The sequence below is a fragment of the Mesitornis unicolor genome, unplaced genomic scaffold (assembly GCF_000695765.1).
Source record: "Mesitornis unicolor isolate BGI_N332 unplaced genomic scaffold, ASM69576v1 scaffold12200, whole genome shotgun sequence".
NCBI classification, from domain to species: Eukaryota; Metazoa; Chordata; class Aves; order Mesitornithiformes; family Mesitornithidae; genus Mesitornis; species Mesitornis unicolor.
Genome location: NW_010157666.1, coordinates 4,528 through 19,261, shown reverse-complemented (window position 1 = coordinate 19,261; position 14,734 = coordinate 4,528). Strand labels below are relative to the sequence as shown.

The 14,734-nt window shown below is 37.0% G+C and overlaps 1 protein-coding gene across 1 annotated transcript in view; it reads right to left on the bottom strand.

Annotated features, from left to right (window-relative positions):
* The window catches only part of TPK1 (thiamin pyrophosphokinase 1), a gene marked incomplete at its 5' end in the record, with an annotated part of 102,950 nt that overhangs the window by 87,875 nt on the left and 341 nt on the right, over positions 1-14,734 (bottom strand). The window lies entirely within an intron of this gene.

Below are 14,734 nucleotides of genomic sequence, written 5' to 3'. Positions count from 1 at the left end.
TCCTGCTGATACATTTCCAGGACAGATGTCTTTGTGATATTCCTGTTGTAAAGCAAATGTTATATTCATTTTTCCTTTTAAGAAATACATACAGGTAGACATTTTGAGAAGGCTGAGAGTGTCTTAGCTGTTACTTTACAGTTTACAAGAACAGACCCATCTTTGCACTTCTGCCTATAAGAAAGCTGTTTTTTAAAACTTCAATCAGTTTTTATCTAATTTGTCTTAATATCATAAATTGGAAACACCCTTTTTAAGCAGCACAAACATCAAGTAATTTCCAATAAATATCATTATATTGCTTTTTCTTCCCTGTAACAAGAAAATAGTGGCACAAAATACTTCCCCAAATTACTTATAAGCATATTCTTTCCATCCATCATATTCCTGAGAGCATAATATTATAACACCACAGTTAATAACTTCCTCTTCAAAAATCACGTTCCATTTTTGAGAACATATTATGGGACTGTAATGAAACTCAGCAAAATGTCCTTTATTGGCTAACTCTCAATTTTTAGAACTCTGTAATTTTCTCCAGGTGTGTATGAACACACCCACACAGCAGAAAAACCTTGAGGAGTTTTGGAAGAGGAAAGGTCCTACAATCAGAGAATCTTACTTTTTCACACATGACTAATTTTATAATTGTGATAGATTTATAGTTACACACACAGATCTACAATCTTCAAAACAAATTATCCTCATTACTTATTACATGATATATCATGTTTAACTGATACTTCTTCACAGAAATCATGTCAGCTACTCAGAGATGAAATTACTTCTGAGAAGCTCTCTCTTTTACTCTGGTCCTCACTTATTTTGAGGAGGGGGATTCAATTGTAAGGAAAAGAAGTCAGACTTTTTGAGTGCCACCCAATTGCAGATAATGACTATTAAGGCTCTGGCAAGTGCCAATTAGAGCCCAATTTTGAAAAGTCTGGTGTGCCTTGCCTCCTCTCTCCTTGGAAATGGAAGAATTTGTTTGTGTCTGGCTTGGGAAACTCATTGCTTTGTGATGCAGAAATAGGGGTCAGGCAGGAAAAATGCTCATCCTGGAGCATACCTCCCTCTGCTTCTGACTCCCTTCCAAGTCTTTTTGCAGCTGTCTCCTCAGCTTGCTATGTCTCCACCGACCACACCAGCCATATACTTGCCACAGTACCTGGTCTCCAAAGCACCTGCCAACTTATGTACGAAGGTCTAATGAGAAAGTCCTGCTCCTTTCATCCATAGTTGGCAATGAGAGGCCCAGATTATTCTGTATGACTCAAGTATTTCCATTAATCTTATTGGTACTAGGCAGGTGAATAGCGATAAGCAGGTATATAAACGTTCATTCAGTGAAAGTCCATACAATCAATAAGAAAAGGTGACACATACAAGAAGTACCTTTTTCTGAACACAGGTTACCCCTGTAACCCTTACTAGGTGCTAAGGAATAAATTACTATGCACAAGCATACATTACCCATGATTTTTACAAATACTCAGTGACAGCACAGTTTTTATACAGGGTGGGGCATGATTCATGCACTGAGATCTCACCAGAATTTAGTGCATTGTAAGTGTACTGGTGAATATTTGCATTAATTTAACATAAAATCAAAACTAAACAACAAAGCAATGAATCTCTAAGAATCACTCCCTTCTTCTTCAATAAATCAAGCAGAGAATAACACTCTTCCCTGATTTTGTCCCTTACAGGAATAAACACTGCCTGTGGAAGCAGTCAACACCACAGAGTGAATGTGAGAGAGTGTGTGTGTGTGTGTGTGTGTGTGTGTGCGCGTGTGTGTGTGTAGGGAGGAGCAATTGTGGTAACATTATGTAAAGTGCACGCAACATGCATGCACAACTGCCAGTGCATTCAGACAGTGACTGGGCAGTATTTCTCTGAAGTTAACAACTGGGATGGCTGAGACCCTGGTGGTCACCTCAAGAGTTACTGCGGCTTCTGCTGAAGTCCACAACTGTGGAGTGCAAGGAACAACTTGGATCAGGCACAGATGAGACTTGCAACAGCAACTTCTGCTTTGACCTTAGAGTTCGCTTCTATCTCCTTTAGTCTACCATGACTAAGATTCAGACTATGAGCATCTCTTAATATTTTTCCCAAACAATACAATAGGACAAGAAACCCTTCATGTTTTTATCCCAGTAGATGATTACCATATCCACAATCTGTTAGTTCTTCATGTCATCTATTGCATCCTCTCCTTCCTAGCCTGTCCAAAGTCCACAGCGCTCATCAGTCCACATACAATTTACAAGATCTGCATCGTCTCTCTTATCTTTGCATCTTTTCACCAATTTTACTCCTGCAGACCATTAAGTGCACACATTTTCCCTCCACTTCTGAAGTTACTGCCTAAATTGGCCTAGATGACAGATCTAACCCAATACTTAAAAACTTCCTCTGCCCTGCCTCTACAAAAAAACAGATGTGATTCAGATTTTCTTATAGTGTACTCAGTCTCTTCCTCTGTGCTGAATACTACACTTCAAATACTTTATTTAACATGTATTTGTGAAGTATCCTAATTTCAAGGGAAAAAAAGAAATAAATGTATGCTGGTTCACCTGTGGTGAACGAGCATTCAAATTCTGTATTTTTAAACTACTTTCAAGAAATTTGACCTCTGAAAACATAGGTCAGCAGCTCTTCTGAGAAAGGAAGAATCAATTATTTGCTTAGGGATTTATACAACAGTTAGAGATTAGTCCAGATAAGAATGGGGGAAAATGTGCCTGTCCATCCAACCACAAAAGTTTATCTGACTACACACTAAAGAAGCAGCAACGTACTGCTATGCTTGAGTAGACTGCGTTCATGACAGCTCATTGGACTGGGACATGATATATGAATTTCCTAGAAACCTCACAGAATGAGAACAAATCTTGCTGTAAGCTCTGTTATGTGATATCCTAGGATTTGCTTTTGCTCAGTCGCCTATGAAAGACGGTGATAGCTATAGTCACTTTCCCTTCTGCATTTCTAACCTACACATCTCTAACACATTAAAAAAGGCAGCAGGGAACATGCATTCATCCTCTAATGTCTCCTGTGAACTTTTTCTTATGACAATCAAAATAGAACTTGTAATATTTTGCTGAGATGAAAAATGTTTTATTGGATGGAACAGTGCTACTGCTCATGCACAGGAGCGGAATGCTAAAAGACACAGATCTCTAATAATTGTCTGCCACACCCCAACAAGCTCTCCTTTTCTTTTTTTTCCCCTAGATATATTCCTCATTAGAAATAATCAGCATATATATAGACATATATATATATACATATATATCTATATAGTGAAGCTAAGCCATGACATTTTCAGATTCAGACATGAGATAATTTCCTCATGCTTCTCAAGAACTGAGATTAATTAATTTATACATATCCACCTTTTTCACAATTTCTCCTAGGGAAGTTAGGGTGAATTTCTGAGTGCTATAGAAAAGTGAGATTTTGTGAGTTTGCTGAGAGAGTAAAAACCTCCACCATCTCCAATGGTCACTCCTAATCAAGTCACAAGCACCAAGATGTGGGACAAAAGGTCCCAGTCAACAGGTCACTGGAGATAGGCTCCTGGAAAACTGGATTCAATTTTCAGTATGGTATTGACTCCTTGGGTACCCAGGCAAATAATTTCATTTCCTCATGCCTTTGTCTCTATCTCTCTGTAATAGAACAGTAATATACCTTGAGATCTACCTAAAGAATGTGACATGAGAGGCAGTCCATTCACTAATGGAGGATCAGAGCCTATATGAAAAGTGAGGTCCATTATTATTCCTCATCTGATGGATTCTTCTAGAAGTAACTATTTCCACCAAACACTTTGCATGTCAACTGCCCCTCATGATCAAAAATGTTGAGAATACACATAGCTCTAATAATGTGATTTAAGATATATAACCTGAAGGAAAGAAATCAAGATACTGCAGTATCCAACTCTAGTATAAAACTGTACACCCCTGTATCAAGCATGTCTGAATACTAAGCTTATTTTGAGATTTACTTCACCACCATTTCCCCCTCTCCAAGATGACTATAAAGTAGGAATTGTCAAAACAATCAGTCAAAAAGCATCTTTGGGTAAGCTCCAGCTTACTTACAATTGGATTTCTATCCCTCAGACAGGAAAAATATGTCCAATTATAAAACAGTGACCTTAAAATCACACTGCATTTCCAGAGTTCCACAGAGAAACATTGCCAAACTTCAAGGAGAGAAGGTCTTGTCCTCACTTCCCCAGCTGAAAGTGAAGTTTGCATGGGAGCAACCAGATGTTGGCTCTCCGCAGGAGACACTCCTGGGCTTCCAGGAGGAGACAGCAGCAGGGTGTCGGTTCCACTGAACTGCAGGGGTTGTCTCATCCTGTCTCAGAAATATGAACTCCTACCATCTTTTAAGATGAGAGATTTAAACAGCATTATGCAGGGGTTTCCAAGTGCCAAAAAATGAGCAATTACATTCACTTCATTATCAGAAGACCATGACTGGGGCTGATGCTTGTGAATGTTGCTGTCCTTGCCACGAAAGAGCATAAATTAGGAGGAGGAACATCTCAGCTGCACATCTGAATTGTATTATCAATGTCAGTCAGCTCATCATAGTGCTGACAGTTATTTCTGACCACTCATTGCCTTTTAAGAGACTGCACTAAATATTAGCTGAAACTGATTCACTTTCCCGGGTGATTTGGAATAACAAAAAAAAAAGCTTAAGTATTTTACTTCCTTAAAGAGTTTTCTAGGAATATGCTTGACAGTTCAATGTGTTCACTTAAAAAACTTCCTAAACTATTGTTGGAAAATCTGTTTTCTAAATCAGGAGCCTCATAATTCCTCTCTAAGGAGACACAGAACACATTTAGTACAGTAATCTGGAACTAGATTTGAGTACAAAAGAGAATTAAAAAAAGAGACATTCATGAAGGGTATTATTATTCATAAATTATGATGGAGATTACATGCTGCTCTGATACTTCTGCAATATCACTGATCACTTGTGAACAGGCAAGAAAGGAAATCGATGTCAGACATGTGAAAGACCAAGAAGTGACAGAACAAATGGCATTATAAATTCAGTTGATATCATTGAGCTTACAGAAAATTGATAAAATACGTGTAAGAGAGATGATGAGCTACTTTCTTTAACCACACAGGTCCTGAAGAACACCTTCATTTGTGGCATACGTTATCTGGCACAACAGAGTAGCTGGATTTGTTTTATGATAAATTAGGCTGCTGCTCAAGAGTTCTGCCTGTGGCCACACATCTCACACAAAGGGAATATACCAGTCTCTCCATATTCCCCATGGGATTTCAAGAACCAGTGAGCATGGTTAAGGCGGCATACAATGGCTTGCATGCCTACAACACATGGAAATAACTCCCATGCAATCCTGAATGGACAGGAGGGTCTGGGACATCATGCAGAGATTTACTGGCTCCTCAGAGACTTACTGAGTCCTCCCTTGGTGCTCTTTTAACTGCTTTAAAGTTTCAGCTGATACCCTGGGTACAGTGAATACCTTAGCAATTTTACTGCCAGTTTCCAGGTTCCTCTAACGTAAAGGAGACAGGCAGCTCCTTCTTAAAGAAATTCACCAAGCTTGCAGCTAATGAGACACTGCCTGTGGCACCATTGCCACAGAAGACCAACTCCAGATCTTCAGCTGCTCCTCCCCCAGCTGAGGAAACACTGCTGGTTATAAACAGGAGAAAAACGTACCTTTTTTTACCAGAGAGGCTTGCTCTTTTCCCTGGCCCAAAAGGAATGTCATAGTTGAAAAAAGACTGAACAAGGTGACCTCATTATTAAGAGCCTAAAGAGAGATTATCCACTGCAATGCAGCTTTTAGATGCATATATCTAAAGATCTTTAAGTTGCTGTGAGGTAGGAAGATCGCACATTCCATTGTCAAGGCTGTGGTTACTAGCAGAGAATGCTGCAAGCTAATTATCATCCAATCTGATCACTTATTCCTTCATCAGAATAAAAGGATTCCCCTCTGGGTGTAGATCCCTCTTCTCCCTCAGGTACTTGACATTGCTGAAACTGAAGGCCATAATTCAATTTACAATGGATGGGAACTTTTAATGAAAATTAACCATTCAGAAACAGATGTTGATACCACAGAAAAGCAGATACTCCCTATGAAGCATCACTGGCTGTCATGTGGATGGCAAAATGCAGAGACATCTTAACTTGGAATTATACACCAGATGAGATATTATACTTACATCTGCAGACCACAATTCAACGAAGTGCTTAAGCACATGCTTAGATTTCATTAATCTGCTTTGCCATATGCTTAAATTTATTCTGTACTTGTAACATTACTTGTCAAAAGGTATACACTTTCACACTAGTAAAACTTCCCTGATTGCTAAACCACCTTTGGATATCTGTGATTTCTTACAGCATACACAAAAGTAATGCCTAAATTTACAAATATTGTAAAAAAAATGCAAAAGAGAACTACATTTGTGAACAGGCTCCATGGCTGGAGCTCCAACTAATGCTAACCATTCGCAAACTGGCACTCTGCTGAAAGGCTGGCCACAGACCACCATGGCTTATGTGACTCATGGTTCAAAACGACTAACATGAATGCTAGGCTTTAAATTTAAAAAGCAGGAAATGAAGGAGATTTGGAAACACAATGCCTACATAAGGTCGTATGTTGGCAACATTTGAAAGTTTTACATTAACTTTTTTGGGGGATACAATTGGGAATACAAAATCAACACAGTGAGCTCTGTTTCTAACTGTTCTCCTCTCCATTATCTCCTTTAGGAAAGCTGTTGCGTGGTCTCATCAGATGAATGATTAGGAACATTTTTCTAATTTCCAAAGGAAATTTATCCATCACTGGTTTAAAACAATTTACTCTCATTCTAACATTGGCCTTGAGCTCAAACTGGCTCTTTATCTCCCTATCATTTACTCCTTACTCAAACCCCGATCATCTCCTCTTGGGATGTTCTGTTACAGCAGAAAGAGGGTGCTGAAGCAAAGTAACCAGCTGTTACCAACATGAATAAAATTCAAATTGCAAAGTAAATCACTTCCCAAGGCAAGGCTGAATAGTTCTAGCTAAATCTTGTTTATCAGGGTAGTAAAGCATTTTCCCCAGTACCTCAGATACTACTAAACATTATCATTCTTCTGCACTGATCCTTTTTAACAATAAGGGTAAACGTAGAAAATCCATACAGTTGACACCACTGCCGTGGCAGATACAGAATTAACAGTGATACTGTAAGGGATTGGAAAAGCCTAAGCAATTTCACAAAGGGATTGAACTTAAGAGATAACATATTTCCAAATATAACTGAGGCCAGAATACAGATGCTCACTTTCTGTAACTTCAGCTAATGCCAGTACTCAGATGTGAGCAGGAAGGATGTTTAAGTTTTCCTCTAAAGGAATCTATCAACTTTTCAGGCTCAGTCAACCACTAAGTATTTAGCATTCTGACTTTTTTGTTTTTGTAGCAGATAATAATTTATCACCTACTATCACTTCAATTTTTACTGTCAATTACATTCAGTCTAGGAACAATAATATTGATTTTCCTTGCTATATTTCTAATCATATGCAACAAAATATTTTCCAGACATTCATTTTCTTTCCAGAGTAGGCTCTGTCAGAATACAGACTTATGATAGCTGTTAGATTCCCTACAGAACTTTCTGTAATAACAGGAAGGGAGTGAAAAAATCCCATATCTCCAAACTATCACTGAATTCTGTTTCATACTGAAAATGGAAAGCTCTTACTACAAAACTCTGGTGAAATTCACCTCAAGAAAACCAGTAAGATGCCTTCAGAGAGTCTCTGTCACTTAGTGAGTAGCACAGAATGCTAGGACGCGAGAAATTTTGGCTAACACAATCAATCTGAACAGAGTTATAACTCAGGAATAATTTCAGAGTGAGGCACAGTCATGCTGCAGTAGACATCATCCCAGTAGTTCCCAGTACTACACAACCAAGGTCACTCTGGTCATTGGTGCACAGCTACAGAATCAAGAGGAAATACTGCAAGACTCAAGAGGAATAGATGAAGACAGAATGACAAAAGGGCATTGATGAATTAGTGCTTCATAGCATAGAACTGTAATTGCTGGGAGGAGACAAATCCTGGGAAAAATCTTCAGGACAGCAGTGACTGCTTAAGTTTGAACAGAAATAATTCTCACAACACTAATCTAAAAAATTAAGAAATCATGATGCACTGAGAAAAACAGTTGATGGGATCCAAGAAAAATCCAGAAAGAACAAAAAAAAAAAGGAAAGAAGAAGAAACAAGACTAGAAAGAGAAAATAAGATCTTGCTTTATGATGATTAATTAGTAAGGGGAGTGACCTCATAGAAAGTGTTCAAAATTATCCCTTTAAGTCCCCTCAGTCCTTTATGTCTAATGGTTAACTTTTAAACTTCAAAACATCGTATTAATCCCTCTATGTGACATGTGGTAGACAAATATTTTAAACCACAGCAATAATCATAAAAATACTACAAAATCAATCTGTAAAATACCAGTCTATGAAACCTTCATACAGACAAGCATTTAAATATATATATATGTTTTTTTAAGTACAAAAATAAGTTACCTTGTAGAAAGCTTATTCAATGATGTACAAAATATTTAATTCTATTGATCAAATTTGGAATCCATATTAACAGCCTTTTAAAATGCCCTTTTTTTGGTCAAAAATCTATTCACTAAAAGGTTGGAAATTCTTTAGCTTGCTACAAAATCCTCATATAGGATCAATGTCTTACCTGGAAAAAAACCCCAAAGAAAACTAGAACACACACATGCATGCACACTGCAGCTTTGTCCTGTTTAGTTAAGGAAGAAAGGTTAAATGAAAATACAGCCAGTGAAAATACTGCTGTGGTCTTTCTCAGCTTACCACTATCACCAAAACAGGAGAAAGGTTTACTAGCTTCCCACTTCTCAGTTTAAGCATCAACTACTACCAATAACCAAACATCAATGACAAACAATATATGTTTTGCTGCTGATCATTTAACATAAATCAGGCAAATTGTGCTGCAGAATAATTGTTTTAAGGCACAGAAAATTATTAATGTTACATTGCAAAAAAACCCCAAAGTATCAGAGAACTGCAGAAAGAAGTTTGTTAGGAGTGGGAATGAAAAGAAGGATTAAAACTTCAAAGGAAACATAAGTAACAGGTTTGGGAAAAAATCCAACTTTAAGAAAATTAGTTTTGTAACAGAAAACTTCTCATGCTTTTCATAAAGCAGCACAATAGATATTATCATATTAACAAGATCATATTACAACAGCTAGAGGCAACAACAGAAAGCAGGAACCTCACTGGAAGAGGTTTATTTTGGGTCAAGATTCTCTGAGATGATCATCCATCGGCTGCTGTAACAACTAATTAAACTGTGGACAAAGACTGAAAAATTTTGATAGCAGAACCATTGAAAGTGACCAAACACCAGATACTGATTCAGAAACAAATTGGATAACTCAAGAATTTAGATATACATAAGTAATCCAATTAGACTCCTTACATCATCATCTCCTGCAGACAGCCGTTAAGATGTGAATTTAAAAACAGCTCTGTGATTAACATATTCTGCCATAAAGTGTGTTTCTTAAGAATTATGAGCAGATGAAAAACTCATTTAGCAAAGACTGTTCTTTTTCACTTGGCAATGATGACTGACTTATGAATTTGTTGTAATCTGTTTGTCTAATCAAAGGCTGTAGGATGAGACTTGTAAAAATATATTTTGCATATGTCTTCATTATACAGAAGTAATTCATAACTATTAGATGTCATCCTCTGCAAAAAGCTTTGTGAAAAATCCACATAATTCCAAATATGTCATAAAGCTGATGCAGATTGCACTTTCAACTGATGCTAAATAAACTGCTTAAAAGGATGTGAGTGTTTCAAAAGCTAATTATTATTTCTAAGATACTGTATAAGCTTTGTATATCTCATACTACACACTTGATGATTCTGGAATAGAACTAAGTTACAAAGAATGTAGCTGTTGAGAGAAAATCCCACGGAAATTTTCCTTTTGCAACAGTGAGAAACAAGATAGCAAGCAAATCTTCCGCAACTCAACATGTGATTGACAAAAATGAATTAAATTTGGATCACAGATACCCAGTAAAACACAGAAATTCTCTGGTAAACATGAAGCAACACCATTTCATAGGCAGAAATTACCATGAAATAAACCTGAGTCATTTGGACCTGGAGCCTCTTGAAGGTCCCATTTACACCTGTTCAGTATCTGCTCTCAAAGAGCACTGTTGGAACTTAATCCAGCTGACAAAGCAACAAGACTCTGTGCCTCGAGCTCCCTATAGGTCACTTGAATGAGTGTCTATGGAATTCACAAATGTACAACCTTCTTGATCTTCGAGAAATACATATTTTTGTAACTTTTTCTTTGAGGAAGCCAATCTTTCAGCTGAACACAAACACTGCCAATGTTAAAAGTATTATTAGTAGGAAAAAACTCCACTTTTCTACTAATAATATTTTTAACATAGACATCCATAGATGTTTGCTAACCCTAAACTGTGCCCAGGCACTGTCTGTGAGAATGATAACTGGCTTCCACTAAAATTGTGCTTGGGACCATCCTAACTAATTAGCTGTACAGCCTTATTAATTAAGGGCGTTATTAATCCTGTTGTTACTATTACCATAATACTATGTTCCACCTCGGTGCAGAGCTGAGGATATAAAGGCATTTTGTAAAAAGCTAAACGAGGCTCACAGTACCCATTCAGAGAAGGACACGGGTTGTATCCAATTTACAAACTAGGAGACTATGAGATCAAAAGACTACACAATTTACTTCTCTCCAATGAAATGGTAATAAAGAGCCAAGAATAAGGGATGAGATTCCTAATTCCTATTGCTCGTATTTAGCTGCTGGACTATGATGTTAAATTATTAATCATTTCTCACAAGGAAGGCAGGCATGCACTCACAGGAAAAGCTGCATGCAAGAAAAAGGGTTATCAAAGTATTCACATGATCTTTCAAAAGAGTTAGGTAACTGACAAAAATATGCTGGTGTAACACTTTTTCATGTGTAGGTAGCAATTCTTCTCTACATCCCAGTGCTGGAATCCTGCATGGGAAAAACTGAACTGCTCAATATAATGTAAAAGACAGGCCTCATTAACTCTTGGACATCTTCTCATTTCTTGGTCATAAATCCTATTACCTTGTATAACAAACTGCCATAAAACTCACAGATAAAAGATAATTTATGCTCAGTGTACAGAAGCTAATGCTTCTGTACTCCTGAAAAGCACACAACCAGAAAATGAGAAAGTATGTATGTGAAACCTTAAGCCATTCGTATTGAGCATGGCTAGCATGCTAAACATGACTCTGAGGGCCTAATGCTCTTCAGCCAGGGTATATTCTAATAGTAATTGATATAACCAAATTTTCAAGCATAAAATGTAGGTACTGTTGCATAAAATATCCTGCTTATAAAGAGTGATTACTCCTTATTAAGAATTCAGGCTTTCCTCCCTTCCCCCACTACAGAAAGAAATATGATGGCTAGTCAGTACAGAGCTGCTTTTTTTTTTTTCCCCTTTTTTTAATTTCCAAACATCACATTGGAAAATGCTTCAGAGCAAGCATCGCCTCCTGGATTTCTTACACAGTCTCCCTATTTCTGACTCCTATCCTAATTACTTTTTCACAGCACACAGAAACTAACAGCCCTTGGAGTTGGTGAAATCAAAGGCAGCTTATTTGCTTAAAAGCTTTCTTATTTGCTTTTTCTATGGAGAAATTTTAAGTCTTCGGACTTTGGCACTGATTTTAACTGTGTTGGTTATCTGCTCAAAGAAATATTTTGCTTTAATGAAGACTGAGCAAAAGATACATTAAGTTTAGGCTGTTTGTAATTAGTTTTCAGATGACAGAAAATCTTTCACTGCCAACTTTCAACTTCTGTAGTTACAGACATGTTCTCATTGCTTGGGCCCTTCCATAGGTGTATCTTATTTCATGCCTGTTTTCTTAAATACTTTTTTAGCAATACGACTTATATCGGAATTCATTCATCTAAACGTAGATACCTACAGTGTATACCTAGGTCTTGGAGTACCATCCAATTTCTCCATAGAGTCCGCAGAGGCAGGTATTTATGGGGTGTAATTCTTCCCATCTTTTTTGTCTTCTCCACTTCTAAGCATAGTTCATTGTAGTTTTCTTCACTTTGCATGCTAAAAACATTTTTTCCCAATATATTTCAAATACTTGCACTGTCTGTCCATCTGTTTCCCAAGAGATGCCACAGTACTCAAAATGCCAATTATCCTTACATTCAGTACCTGGATAATTCTATTAGCTGATAAAAAAACCCCTTTGTTTAACTGGTCCTCCTTTCTTGGTAGTCTGCAGTGGGTTCCAAATTGGGCTGTCTTTCTTGCTGTCTTCCTGTAGACTTTTAGCAAGTCTATAACTCTGTTCACTACAACACTGTGGACCTTTATGAATGTGTTAAATATTGATGTATATCTTCTGCTGTACCTCTTTATAACAACATTGTCATAACATGAAATAACTCTCTTTCAAAGCAATTACTTAATAGATTTTATGGTGTACTTAGATTGTGTACTTACAGAGTCCTCCACTAAAAATTCTGCAGTTTGACTTGTTATTTCCTTTTGTATCCTTCCTAGGGCTGTTTATGGGACTACCAGTTTCTCTGCTCTAACCAAATATTTTAGCCACTGCCTAGGTACACATGATTGAGAACCAAAACCAATACTAGTCTTCCACTACAGTGAGAGGAGGGCTAATGTTATTTTGAAGAAAAAAAATGGTTATATTTTGCTCATATATTTTATCCAAAGAATCCCACAAAGATTAGATTCTTCTTCCTGAAGAGAGAAATGTTTCAGATCTACATTTTATAGGAAAAGCAACATGCTCTTAACTTTATAATTTGCATTAGCATTTGAATCTCAAAACCTTGCTTCATTTGTTGCAGTTTCCAGACCTGCATTTCAAAAAGTCAGTGGGTCTCCCACTGTGTTCAGCTCTCTCCTACCTTGATTTTAAATTACAAAGGGGAGAGGGGAAAAAAGAGAGAATGCCATGATTGTGGCTGTTTACAAGAGAAAAATACCAGCTGAACTCTGTATAAAAAGCATACTTCCCATGCTTAGGATCCTTGTTTCTTTCTATGTATAAACTACTCACTTGATTTTTATCTAAATTATGCAGGATTAATGTTATTATCTGGAGGTACCACGACAGTTGACTGAAGATGCTGACAGTGACAAGTATAAACCAACAATGAAAAGCAATCTTGTGCCAAAGTTAGCATTAAGGTTGTTTAAACAACCCGGCCCTTATATCTGCCCTTTATATCTGAACACTAGAAACAGTCTGAAGTTACAGAAGCCAGTTACTGGCAATGTAGAAAGTATTAAATGCTTATTGTATGGCATTATTAAAAACAGAACATGGTTTCCAGCAAGCCTAAACAATCAGCAAACTCCCATTACTATTTAAATGCACACATCATGGTAAGTTTTCAAGCTGCAAATTATTCATTGAAGATTCTTCCAAAAGCAACCTTAGGCATGGCATTTTAAAGCCACTTACAGAAAAGATGAATGAAAAGAATTTAAAGTCTTTTCAGTCTAAGTAAGTGTTTTGTAAGCTAAGCTGGTAATTCTCCATCTTATTTCAACTTTTCAATATGTTCTTAAAAATACCCTAAAATTAATTTACAGTAGTCAGTGAAGTACTGCTCCCACAGAAAGTGAGTTACTCCTCACTTTCAGATGTTAACCACAGTTATCTTTTAGCACCCCTTCCTCCTCACTTTTCTGCCTCTATCCATTTAGCTGTGCAACTAATGATCAGAGTCATTCCTCGTCATACTGACAAATGAGATCCTATGCCTACTGTCTTTCCTCCAGATAGAGTGCTTCAAAGTTGTTAATACAGCATCTGCCCCTGTGGATTCAAATCCATAATCTCATAGAATCCTATTAATGCTTTTCTCAAATTACAATGAAGCACATGTGGTGCAAGGTTTTGTCAAATTTATCTGTGAATGTTATTTATTTTAATGAAATAAGCTTTCCAAGGTAAATTGGGAAAGGTAGTAAAGCTTCTAGAAACCCTGACATCAGGAAAAGGTATTTCCAAACGAAAAATGAATCTCTGTTAGAGAAGACTATTTGATGCTTAGATTTGCCTTTAATTTAAATCTTAGAAGCAGAAGCTCAGCAAGATCTTTTCTGTGTGTTGTTTTATGAATCAATAAATGGAATAACAGACCTGAAAACCTAAAAAAATAACACATCTTAAATAAATTCCCTTGCTGATCCTAGCTGAATTCCCTTCGTAATGAACTGCACCACTCAGACCACATAAGCTCTGCCTGATGTGTTTGTCAGGAACTCCCTCGTATCTTCCTCTTACAGTTTTCTTTTGTTTCTCTTACTGCAGACATCATTATTTCTATTCAACATGCAAAACGGCTGTGTCCTAAATTTAAACTTACTGGAATCTAATTAAAAAGTTTAACAACTTTCTTTCATTTATAATCAAAATCCTATATTTACCCAAATTCAGTTTTCATATCTTCTGGATTTCTATGTTCCTCCCCTTTTAAACAACTCTATCCTGAACAAATTAAACACATTCTTTTCCAA